This window comes from Misgurnus anguillicaudatus, chromosome 20 (genome assembly GCF_027580225.2).
Source record: "Misgurnus anguillicaudatus chromosome 20, ASM2758022v2, whole genome shotgun sequence".
In the NCBI taxonomy this organism is placed as follows: Eukaryota; Metazoa; Chordata; class Actinopteri; order Cypriniformes; family Cobitidae; genus Misgurnus; species Misgurnus anguillicaudatus.
This window is the reverse complement of record NC_073356.2, coordinates 3,289,312-3,302,190: the sequence shown is the minus strand read 5'-3', so window position 1 is coordinate 3,302,190 and position 12,879 is coordinate 3,289,312. Positions and strand designations below refer to the sequence as shown.

General features: G+C 39.0%; 1 long non-coding RNA gene across 1 annotated transcript; it reads right to left on the bottom strand.

The window, feature by feature from the left end:
* Nucleotides 1-5,723: 5,723 nt before the first annotated feature.
* LOC129422876 (uncharacterized) lies at nucleotides 5,724-8,077 on the bottom strand. The gene is made up of 4 exons (XR_012359516.1): nucleotides 7,656-8,077; nucleotides 7,249-7,345; nucleotides 6,793-7,108; nucleotides 5,724-6,652 (listed from the first exon to the last, which is right to left on the bottom strand). It is a non-coding gene; the product is annotated as an uncharacterized lncRNA (long non-coding RNA).
* Between the last annotated feature and the right edge of the window lie 4,802 nt (nucleotides 8,078-12,879).

Below are 12,879 nucleotides of genomic sequence, written 5' to 3'. Positions count from 1 at the left end.
TGGTCTTCACTAAAACACTTCGCACTAGACCTTTTGACCCAGGCAGAGATTTGACCACTCTGCCCAGCTGCCAGGAATTCCTAGGGGCAGTTTCATCTACAATCACAACAAGGTCTCCAGTGGTTAAGTTTCTCCTGGGTCTGTTCCATTTGATTCTCTCCTGCATGAGCGGCAAGTATTCCTTTATCCATCTCCGCCAGAAAAGGTCTGATATGTATTGTACTTGTCTCCATCTTCGCTGGGAGTACAAATCTCTTTTCTGGAAGAGTCCTGGTGGCATGACTGGTTTTGATTTCAACTGGAGAAGATGGTTCGGGGTAAGAGGTTCCAGATCGTTTGGGTCACTAGTCACTGTGGTGATGGGTCGATCATTCATGATGGCCTCGACTTCACACAGTGCTGTTTGGAGAGCCTCGTCGTCCAAGCGCTGTTCTTTCAGAACAGAATAAAGAATCTTTTTCACGAGACGAATCAACCTTTCCCATGTTCCTCCATAATGTGCTCCTGAAGGGGGATTAAAAGTCCACTTAACTCCTTCCTTGAGTACTGCATGTTGGATTTTGGAGTGATCAATTTCTTTCAAGGCTTCTTGTAACTCTCTGTTTGCACCAATGAAGTTAGTGCCACAATCGGATCTGATGCTTAGCACGGGACCTCTGTGGCAAATGAGTCTGCGCAAAGCATTGATGCACAAGTCAGTGTTCAAGTAACTCGCCACTTCAAGGTGCACTGCACGGCAAACAAGACAAGTGAACATCACTCCGTAACGTTTTACTTGTGACCGGCCCCGCTTTATCTCTATAGGTCCAAAGTAATCTACCCCCACATGGGTGAATGGAGGTTCATCTGGGGTTATGCGGTCCTGTGGCAAATCTGCCATCTTCTGCTGTTCCGCCTTAGCTTGATATCTTCGGCAGAAAATGCACCTTTTAATGGTTTTTCTAGCCATGGCATGAGCACAAGGTAGCCAGAATCTTTCTCGCAGCTTAGCTAGCATATGACTTCGTCCTGAGTACCCTACTTGCAGATGGATTTGCTGTAGGATCAGTCTAGAAATGTGAGAGTTCTTTGGCAAAATTACTGGATTCTTCATTTCGCTTGGTTAGGCCGCTTTGTTGAGCCTACCTCCTACTCTCAAAATACCCTGGTCCAGGATTGGGTCCAGCTTGCGGAGAGTGCTTATTTTGGCGCATGGCTGCCTTTGTCTGAGTGAGTTAATCTCATGCTGGAAAGCTTTTCTTTGTTCAAAGTGGATAATACAATCTTCCGCTTCCTGCAGGTCTTCTACGGTAAGTCCTACTTTTGCTTTCAGCTTTAGGTTGGTCTGAGTGGTTCTAGTGACTCTACGTAGTTTCTGTTCTTGTAGAAATTCCCAAAACTTCAACATCCATGCTACAGCTCTCTTGAGTCTGTTCCAGTTTGAGTAATACTCAATTAACTTGCTTAGTGGATTCTTTGCTTCTACAATCAAACTGTTGACTATCATTTTACTTTTTACCTCAGGATCGTTTGACTCGATGGATGGAGAATCTTTTAGCGTATTTGGCCATTCAGTGTCTGGTTTAGCAAGAAACTCTGGTCCTTGGAACCATCTTTTGGACTTAAGGAAAGCTTCAATGTTCAGACCACGTGAAGCATCATCGGCTGGATTTTCTTTAGAGCTGATGTGCCGCCACTGGTCTTTGTCTGATAGTTCACAAATGTCTGAAATCCTATTGGCCACATAAGTTTTGAATCTTCTGTTCTCATTTCTTATGTATTTCAGCACAGATTCGCTGTCGGTCCAAAAGGCTGAGGGTTCTAACTCCAATTCCAGTTCTAACCTCAGCAGTCGATCCATCTTGACTGCAAGGGTTGCTGCGGCTAGCTCTAATCTTGGGATAGTTATTTACTTCAGCGGTGTCACTCTGGATTTTCCCAGTACAAGTGTTACATGTATTTCACCTGCTTTGTTGGTCAGTCTTAGGTAGCTTACACTGCCAAAGCCATTTTCGCTTGCGTCGCAAAAGTGATGCATTTGTGCCTTTTCAACTTGGCCAAAGTTCTTGGGCTTTATACATCTGTTGATTTTAACGTTAGACAGTTGCTCCAGTTCAGTAAGCCACTTCTTCCAAGTTGTAAGGCAAGTCTCCGAAATGTCATCATCCCATCCACACTTCATTTTGCAGAGGTCTTGAAGGATCTGCTTTGCTTTTAGAGTGAATGGTGCCAGGAATCCTAAAGGATCATAAATTGAGCTAACGATTGATAGAATACCCCGACGTGTCTGCGGTCTGTCCTGGGGAGTGACACAAAAAATGAAGGTGTCCTTTTCAATGTTCCATTAAACTCCAAGAGCTCTCTCTAGTGGAAGCTTCTCTCTGTCTAGATTCAGCTCTTTGATCTGCTTTGCCTTGTACTCATCGGGGATGGAAGCAAGCACAGAGCGGCTGTTGCTAATCCACTTTGTGAGCTTGAATCCGCCCAGAGAGCAGAGGTCTCTGAGGTCTTTGCAGCGGGTAACAGCCTGGTCTTCTGTTGCCACGGACTTTAGACAGTAATCGACATAGAAGTTGCATTAGATCGTCCTGCTCACCTCTTCAGCATAGCCATGACCATGGTCATCTGCTGTCTTGTGCAGTGCGAAGTTGGCACATGTAGGAGAGGATATTGCTCCAAATAGGTGGACAGTCATCCGAAACTCCTCAAGGTTCTTTGACATGTCGCCGTCTGGCCACCACAGAAATCTCAACAGGTCTCTGTCATCTTCATGGACACAAACTTGATGAAATATCCCCTCTATATCTGCCATCATAGCAATGGGTTCTTTACGAAATCTTAACAGGACTGCGAGGAGTGAGTTAGCCAGGTCAGGCCCTTGCAGTAGTTTATCGTTGAGGGATGTTTTTTGGAATGTTGATGAACAATCGAATACCACTCTTAGAGTTTTCTTCCTTTTGTGATACACTGCATGATGTGGAATGTACCACACTTTTCCATCTTGCCTCTGAAGCCTGTCCTGTGGCACCTTCTCTGCATAGCCTTTCTGGATGACCTCCGTCATAAAGTTCCTGTAGTCCAGAGCATAAGTTGGATCTGATTTGAACTTCCTAATTAGGTTCAGGGCTCGTTGCTTGGCAACATCACGATTGTTCGGCATCATCGTGTTTCGGTCACGCAATGGAAGTGACATGTAATAATGTCTGTTCTTGAACATTACTGAGCTTTTGGCACTCTCCATGAACTTGTGATCTTCAGCAGACATCTCTTTCTTCTCATTATACTTCCTCTCGGGAAAATCATGATTGTACTGCTGTACTAATAGATCCTTTAACTCTGTCACAGAAATGTGGTTTGTGGTTAAAGTCTGCAATCTTGAAGACTCCTCAGCACTACAAGAGTTGAGTGGTCCATTGATTACCCATCCGAACACAGTCTTGACTGCATAAGGGCCACTATCTTTGGCATTAATAATCTGCCATGGTTCGAGGGCTCTTGGGGCATTGGCTCCTATCAGAAGATCAATGTCCGCATCAATCTCATTTAGCTTGACCTCCTTCAAGTATGGCCAGTTTGAGATGTCCTCCTTAGTGGCAATTTTCTCTTTGGTCACTGGGATGGCATCTTGCGTGTAGACCTTTGGGAGTTCCAAGAAGGTGTTCCCATCCAGGTTGCCTACTTCCAGTCCAGAAATCTCGTAACTTGAGACAGTCTTGATCTGCCCCATCGTCCGTAGGAGAATCTCGGTCTTACGACCTCTAGCGTTCAACCGTCTTCTCAGTCTCTCTGTACAGAACGTCCCTGAACTTCCTGGATCCAGAAAGGCATAGGTCAGCAAGACCTTGCTTCCCTTAGTGACTTTTACTTGCACCGGCACAATTGACAGAGCACAGTCTTTGCCGGCCCCAGTTACTCCACCAGCTTCAAGGGCGACATGACCGCTGTTGATGGAGTTCTCTTTCTTTTTTACTGACTCAGTCGGCTTGACTTTGTCTAAATGCAAGATGGTCGGATGCCTACCTTGACATTTCTCACATGTCATTCTCCTCTTGCAATCTTTACTCATGTGTCCTCTCAGAAGACATCCAAAACAGAAACCTTTTGTTTTAAGAAACTCTACTGTGGCTACTTGTGGCTGTATCTTTAACTTCTGGCAATCCTTCAGGTGATGTTTGCCTTCACAGAATTCACAGGCGGCACAAGGGTCAGGGATTCTTTGACATTTTAATGTATGATCTTTAGCACATGTTCTGATGTCGCAGTCATCAGTCAACACTGCTACCGTAGTAGCAAAGCTACTACCTTTGCCCATTATTGAGTTTGGCTGTTTGGAAATGGCTGAGATCTTAATCCTGTTGATGTCTTGAATGTCACCGAACAGAGGGTCCAACAGAATCTTAGCCTGCTTCTCCATAAAAGCTACAAGGTTATGAAAACGGGCTCTGCGACCTGTATTTTCCAGGATATTGGCTGCCATGGATCTCCACTTTTCTCTCAGTTTATAGGGCAATTTGGTTATAATCATTTTCATATTGGAGGGTAAATCTAATTCTTCCATGATCTTTAAGTCTTGCATTGCGTTACAGCAGCCTCTAAGTTACAGTTCATAGTTCTGTAGTTCCTTTCCATTATCAGACTTGATATTTGTCCATTTCAGGGCCTTATCCATGTATGCCATTGTAACTTTCAGGTCATCCCCAAAGTTCTCCTGTAGGAGTCTTTTAGCTTCACAATATCCTCTTGAGGGATCCATATGGAAACAGCTTCGGACAAGTTCTCTGGGTTGTCCTGTCGTATACTGCTCAAGATAGTAAAGGCGATTTTGATTATTTGATGTTTTGTCTTCAATGCTATATTCGAAGGCACGCATGAATGTTGTAAAACTTAATGGATCACCATGAAAGGTAGGTATTTCTCTAACAGGTAATAGTGCTTGCTTATGTTGGCGTACAAGTAAATCAACAATGTCATTTTGTCGTTGCATGACAGAAGACAAATCATCATAGTCTGAACTTGAGTCAGGTTTTTGACCACCGCCTTTTCGATCCTTATCCTGTTTGATCTTAAAAGACATTGGTGTCTTTGCAATCGTGACAGACTGCTTTAAAGTTGAGACTGTGCTCTTTGGCATTGTCTGTTGTTGCTTAGGTAAAACTCTAGCAGGTCTGGGCTGTTGCAGAATTTTTTGCAGTGGGGTTTTAGGGACTGTAAATATTCTAGCAAACTCCACTGGTGAGTGTTTTTGACTTGATGCATGTAAAAATGGTCTTTGGCTTTCTAAATAGGAGTTCATGCCGTCTTCAGATTTTCCTGACTGTAATTCAAAGCTTTCCAGAACCTTTATCTTGGCATCTGATGCAGCAATTTCTGCTTCGAGTTCTGCATTTTCAATCTTTGAGTCCAAAATCATTCTCTGTTGCTCAAGTTCATGCTTAGCATTCAATGCTTCTCTACGTGACAACAATGCAGCCTTCTCAGCAAGGGCCTTCCTATGTTCAGATGTCACTGAAGATGATTTAGATTTACTAACATTAGAAATACTATCATTTGGACCTACAGAATCTTGCAGATCTCTTGACTCTGGTGGATATTATATAACCTCTTCCTGCTCTGATGCAGCCTCTGGTTCAACGGACTCCCGTTCTTCTACAGGAAATTCCTGTTCACCCAATTCACCTTGCTGTGCTTTTAATACCTCCCATTCTTGTACCTCTTCCAGGAAATCTTCAAATGGTTCTATCCTACACAGCAAAATCACTGGTGTTAAAATAACACCCACGGTGTCAAATTTAACACCGGCAAAGTGTGTATGTGTGTCCACACTACACTGTGTTAATTTAGTCAAAAGTGTAGTGTTAATTTAACAACACCCATTATATGTTAATTCAACACTCAATATTGTTAAATTTTACACTTTGTTCAACACTATTCATTGTTGTTTCCACACTACACTGGTGTTGGCACACAAATACAGTGTTAAAAATTAACACTCCTAATTTAAGGTCAACACCAGTGTAATGTGAATTCAACAATGTTAAGTGTTAAAATACTGATTAATAGCCACTTTTGTTGCTAATGGGTTGTTTCTATAAAAGACAAATGACAAGAAATATTGCAAAACCTCTTTTTATTAAAGTACATCACATTTAATATTTACATTGATACACACAACACTTTGCATTTAACACTGCTTATTTAAATACCTCATCTACAATTAGAAACAGAATACAATATGGAATAATGAAAGTTATCTTATACCACAGCGCAGTGACATGAAAACCACTTATTATAAAGTCTTTAATAAATCAAATGAGAGTTTAAAAAAATTTGCCACCCTACTCAAAACTTGAACATTAAAATACACTGCAATTACCTTACTGGCAGGCAGAAATGCTTATCCTTCACAATACTAAAGATTTTTCCATAACAAAACAGACATTTAAATTCAAAAGACGTTTCATTTTTCTTAAATGCATTCCAACCTGGTATTTAGTTCTGTAGTTGTTTTACTCATGATGTAGTGGTAGGCTGCACCAGTGGTCTTCATCAGGCAGGGAATGGCTTTTTGGTCCAGAATGATGCAAAAACTCTGGATGCAACTTCTGTTCCCAACGCAGAGCAGGCAGGGCTGTGCTGATTCATCCACCTCAAAGCATGGATTGATGCTCATCACCTAAGAGTGTTTTAAAAGAGTGTATTTGATGAATGTATTTGATGTGTATTTATGAACTTGTATGCATTTACATGGGGTGAACAATGCAAGCAAACTAACTGCTGAATTAACAACTAGAACAAAATACCAAAAAAACTTACACAGCACAATCAGTAGCTTCAGTTGCACATTGACCCTCTCCAGTCTTTCCTCCTTTCACAAATGAAGGCAAGAGGTGAATGAGTCAGGGAAGAGCTGCCACATCACTGTCCTATCCTAGCAAAACAGAATTTAAACACCATGAGTATACAGTTAAACTTTAAAACCGTAAAAGTAGCAAACCCATGTACACTTACCATATTTAAACTGTTGTTGACCAGACAGAGGGTCATTCAAATCTTCATCAGGATGTAGTCTGCAATTATTCTTTAATTGTTGTATGTTGGCTATTTTGCAATACATCGCTTCAGCATATTTCTGCAGATTTTCAAAGACAAAAACAGTCAAGAAAATACCAAAAAGGGTGCAGTTTTAACCGTTATTTGAATCAAAATCATCTCAGTATAACAAATCATGTTAGAGACAGTGTACAGTACTAATGTACACTGTGTACTCACATAACTAGTTGGTAAGCTCTTATCCTCCAAACTGGGTTAAGGAATAACAGTTCAGAATTCATGGGTATGCAGTATTCAAATATAGTCTGGTAGGGTCCTATCACAAAAAAATGACAATAAAGACTCTGAAAACTCAACATTCTTTTTATATTAAAAACAGCACTCAAGACAATATGAATCTTCATTTATACATTTCCAAATAGTAATCAATTTGATTGCTATTTAATATGATATCAATAGCAAAACGATGTATAAGATAATATATTTTTATTAAAGTTGGCAGCAGGTCATGTGACTTTCTTGCCAGACTAATAACCATAATATGTACAAAACTATACTAAAAAGATTGGTTAACTGTTCAGTTATGTCAAATAAAATGATTTATATGTATAAATATATAAACTTACCTTCTGTAATGAATTTATATAAGTATTAGCAGTCGTTTCTCATTGGAAGTCATCCATGTCAGGTCTTCTTTAATAAACTGCCCTTAAAAACAGCATCTCTTCTGAATGATTTGAAGCACTCAGTGTGTACTTTTACCAAACTAACGTCTATAATGACAGAAAAAAACAAATGTTCGCCATACACGTTTTACACTTTCGTATGTATTTGCCATTTGCATCTGTCTGACATCTAGCGCCACGAAAAGCTTACAACACACAATGCATCCAATCCAGCAATCTGTGCATACAAATGATGATATATAGTGAGGTTTTGGTAAAATGAATTGTTGGTTTGGTGATATTTCCCCTGTTTGCATACATCTTGGAAAAACACATGGCAATGCGGTTGCGGTTATCTCCGTGTTTTTCAGTAATTTGAATAATATCCGTGCACTCGCGTGCATGTAAACGACCTCGTTAACTCACGGTATCTAGCCTATATGATTACCTCATAACGAGCATCATATGGTGAATAAACGAGCTTTCATTTAACTTAGTTTCATACCTTCAATTTGTAGTGCATGTCGCGTTTTATCATGGTTCAATTCTTTCATTCATATCTCCTGTTAATATTATCCTTCTTGGTTCAAACTTTGAGCTAGCAGTTTAACTTTATACTAAACTAACAAGGGAACAACATAACACAAGGTAGCTCTGATTAAACTGAACCAAATAACGAACAAACAGGAAATAAAATGGGAAAAATATCTTATTTAGGTTTTTTGGCATTTGGCTGCGTAGAGTCAGACAGAGAAATAACAGTTTAATTTAGCTAAACCATGTAAATATTATGAGATTTACCTGCTCTCTTCAGTCCTCATTTGAAAGAAAATGGCGGTAAAATCCCTGACAGGAAATGTTTAGTGGAGGCGTGGCTTGATTTACACCGCTCAGTGTGAAATCTGGTAACACCCTTGTTTTACACTGACACTGTCATGGATATAACACTGGCCTAGCAATGGCAGTGTTATTTTATTACCAGATAGTGTTAAAACAGCATCAACACTGTGTATTTAACACCATCCCTGAAAATTTAACACTGGTGATTTTGCTGTGTAGATTCATACCATTCAACTTTATCTTTTTGCTTTTCCTGTTCTGGTAATGCATTTTGTACATAATTATGGGCATTATTAAATTCTTCACAAAGTGATTGGAAAATGATAAAATGTTGTTTCACAGCATTAATATCTTTTTGTTGCATCATCCCTTTAATTTCATTCATTTTGCATGTGCATTTTGCTAATTTGCCTTTTCTGACCTTCTTTAGTTCCTTCAATTCCTTAATATGTTCATCCATAGTGGCCATTAATAGTTGTAGGCTTGAAGGACACGGTTTAATGGTCTTTAAATGCAACTTGATTTAAACAAATAAACAGGTCTCCTTTGTTAAATGTTCCCAAACTGTTGACTACAAAGTCAGTCAACTATTTATACAGTCCAATAAACACTGTTATGATTCCTTTACGCAGAGATGCGTGAGCTTTATATTTTAGCGCTACGGCCAACCTCTTCAGGCATGACGGAATGCATATAGAGCCCGGAATGCATATAAAGCACAGTGTTAAAACGTTACAGTCTCAAAATGTAAACGTTTTAATTCAAAGCACGCTGTATCTAACTTTCTGGACTTTATCAAGCATAAGCATTCAATCAAAGAGTCAACATCATGCTATGAGGCTTGTCCACATAAATAGTCATAGTTCTGGGTTTATCGCGTTATTCACGACTCGATGAAAGTTTTCACCATCAGCAGCTTTCTCCAATGCAGCAGGTGTCCTGATAACAGCGATGAATCCGCGTGCTTTATCCTGCGTTGTCCATAATCCAAAACGGAATGTTTTTCCTAATCCTTGACGAAGTTTTTTGACTTTTGTTTCAGCCGCTTGTCTCACCTCATCACAAGCCGCTGCGCGTGCCAGCTATGGGGAGGGGGGTTATCGGACGCACGTTCAAACCAACTTAAACTTGAAACAAAATAGGATCTTCTATCCTTCTAAATAAGCTACAACTTAAATATCTAATTCAAAAATGGTGTATGCATATCAGTGTAAATGAAAACAAAAGGTTTCAATTTTCTTTTACTATCTGTTTGCGTGAATTTTTGGTCAAAAAACTATATCGCTCCCAACTGTGGCAAGCGCTTCCTTTCTAATGCCATTCCCCCTGGCTTCACTTCCTGTCTCCATATATGGATTTCCTGGAGGTGTCAATGCAAAATAAAAGTGCCAGAAAGGGGGGTAAATTTAAATAAAATAAACTGAAGTTTAAAATGGCCCTAACACATGCGATTAATCGCGATTAAATATTTTAATCTATTGACAGCCCTAATATATATATATATATATATATATATATATATATATATATATATATATATATATATATATATATATATATATATATATATATAGGGATACACCGAATCCAGGATTCGGATTCGGCCGAATACTGGGCTTTTTGACGGGGTTCGGGTTCGGCCGAATCCTAGATTTTTTTTCCACCGAACCGAACCCTTGACTTGCGCTACGCTGGTCGACGTCATGCGGCCGTTTATTACACACATCGGGTGCTGACGTGGAGATGAGCTTTTTCTTTCGGTGAGCCTTAGGGGCTGGACACACCAAAACTTTTAAACACGGCTGAAAACGCCTTTAGGACGCCAAATGCCAACTGTTTTTCAGCCGAGCGCTTGGTAGCTGTGATGCTTCAGCTGTGAGCCGGTTGGTTGCTGTGGTAATGTCCCGCCCCTCCTCCACTGTAATTGGATGGCCGTGTGAAAACTGACATTGACGAGCGGAGCTTCTCACTCAAAGTTAAATATAGTTTTCAGCGTGGAGCTGCTTTCTTATTGGAAAAACGAGCGTGTCGCAACGCATCGCTTTCATTATGCATATGCTTATGGTAATTGTCAAAATATTTTCTCCAACTTGTCATCCTGGCATAATGTACAGTTAAAATTAAATAAAATGAAAAATACACTGCTGTGGAAGTTGTTTACTTCATTAATGTGTTTTACTGTGTTCATGGAATAAGGATGCGAGTAGGATTCGGTATTCGGTTTCAGATTCAGCCGAATCTTAAAGGGTATATATATATATATATTGTTACGTTCCCATTAACAAAATACTTTTTATTTCCTTTTATGATTGTTAATGTGGTTGTGTACCTGTGGGTATTGTGTATGTGTGTGTGGTTTCTCTCCAGCGTGTTGAATCCTTCTTGCTAACACCATATGTTTACTTTTCTGGTTGTTAGAGTATTCTGACTCTTTGTTGTATTGTGTTGTACTGCCTGGCTGGTAGCCCTTTAGTGGAACTTTTACATCTTGAACTCTGGAAACTTTAGGGAGGTGGGTTCCTGCTTATTCTTTTTTGTAACATGTTTTCTCCTGTTTTTCCCCTAGTCACGGAGGTAGAGTATACTTTTGTTGTTAATTTCATTTTCTGTTGTTAGCTTAGCAGTTACATATTTAACTAAACATAGGGTCATTTTTGTTTGTTCTTTTGTGCTTTCCTCCTCCTGAATTTTTGTCTGCCTCCTTATCTTAGTTTTAACTGAGAAAAGAGTACCATACAAATAAAACACTTCTCAGTTTACCTTTTTGTGTTCAGTGACTCTTGCCTGGTCATACATTATCACTTTTTCAACTTGCTGTTACCTTAAAATTCAACTCCTAGACTGCCACCTTAACTAAGAATGTAACAGTAAATGTGGGGCTTGCCCTAAAAAGGTTTTCTATAATCTGGTAACCATAATAATGTTTAAAATGGAGTGTTTACTGTTCTTATAATTGAACATTTGTCTTTGTACTTGACAATCTTTGGCTGTTTTCTTTTTTTTTTGTTGAAGAGGAGAGCATAATACTTTGGCAGTAAATGGAATTTGATTTGGTTGAGTTTACCTTGTATCCTTCAACTGAAATTTTTAATTGTTGCTGTAAAAAGGATTTCTTATTACAGTAGCTAGCTGCTGTTATCTGTCTGATAATTTAGGCTAAATGTGTCAAACTTAGCCTGGATTTATTAAGATTTTAACAGAGGTGGAAAGAGTAGCCAAAAACTTAAGTAAAAGTACAAGAAACTAAAGAAATAATTACCCACAAATGATATAAAGGTTAATAAAATACTATCTACATTAACTAATAGTAAAGCAAAGGACATTTATGGTCTTGATACTGCTCTCTTAAAAACTCATAAAGATTTTTTAGCTGCTCCTTTAACTAATTTATTAAATAAATCTATTAATGAAAGTATCTTTCCAAGTATCTTAAAGCCTGCTATTGTGACCCCGGTGTATAAATCTGGTGACAAACAAGAGGTTTGCAATTACCGGCCTATTAGCATTCTACCAGTCATTTCAAAGGTTATTGAAAGAGAGGTAGCAGAACAATTAATTGCTCACCTTGACTCTAAGGCCTCATTGCATCCTATGCAATTTGGTTTTAGAAAAAAACATTCAACTGAAATGGCCTGCTGCTACTTCCTTGAACAAATTAAAACAAATTTAGATCAAGGTGGAGTGGTGGGTGCAGTTTTTTTGGATCTAAGCAAGGCTTTTGATACGGTCAACCATGAGATATTATTAAGCAAATTTGCACATTATAATCTTTCATTAAATACACAAAATTGGTTTAAATCTTACTTGAGTGGACGACATCAGTGTGTCCGAATGAACAATGCATTATCCCCATTAAAAAGATGTACTATGGGGGTCCCGCAAGGGTCGATTTTAGGGCCACTGCTTTTTTGTATATATATAAATGACCTTCCATTAGTATGTAATGATATTGATTTGGTGATGTATGCAGATGATACCGTGCTGTACACTCATGGGAAGAATGCTACAGAGGTTGCTTTAAAATTAACGAATGTAATGCATAAGGTTGTGGAATGGTTACATAGCTCATGTCTCACTTTGAATATTGAAAAGACTGTAACCATGTTTTTTAAAAATAGATGTAAACTTAAAGAATGCCCTGAGGTCTTAGCAAATGGGCATATAATTAAAAATGTGGACCAATTTAAATATCTGGGTGTTATCCTGGACTCAACTCTTACTTTTAAAAAACATGTAAAAAAATTTGTTAGTACACTTAAATTTAATCTTTTTAATTTCAGACATATAAGAAACTCTCTTACTATTGAGGCATCAACCACTTATTTAAATGCAATGATTGTTCCGC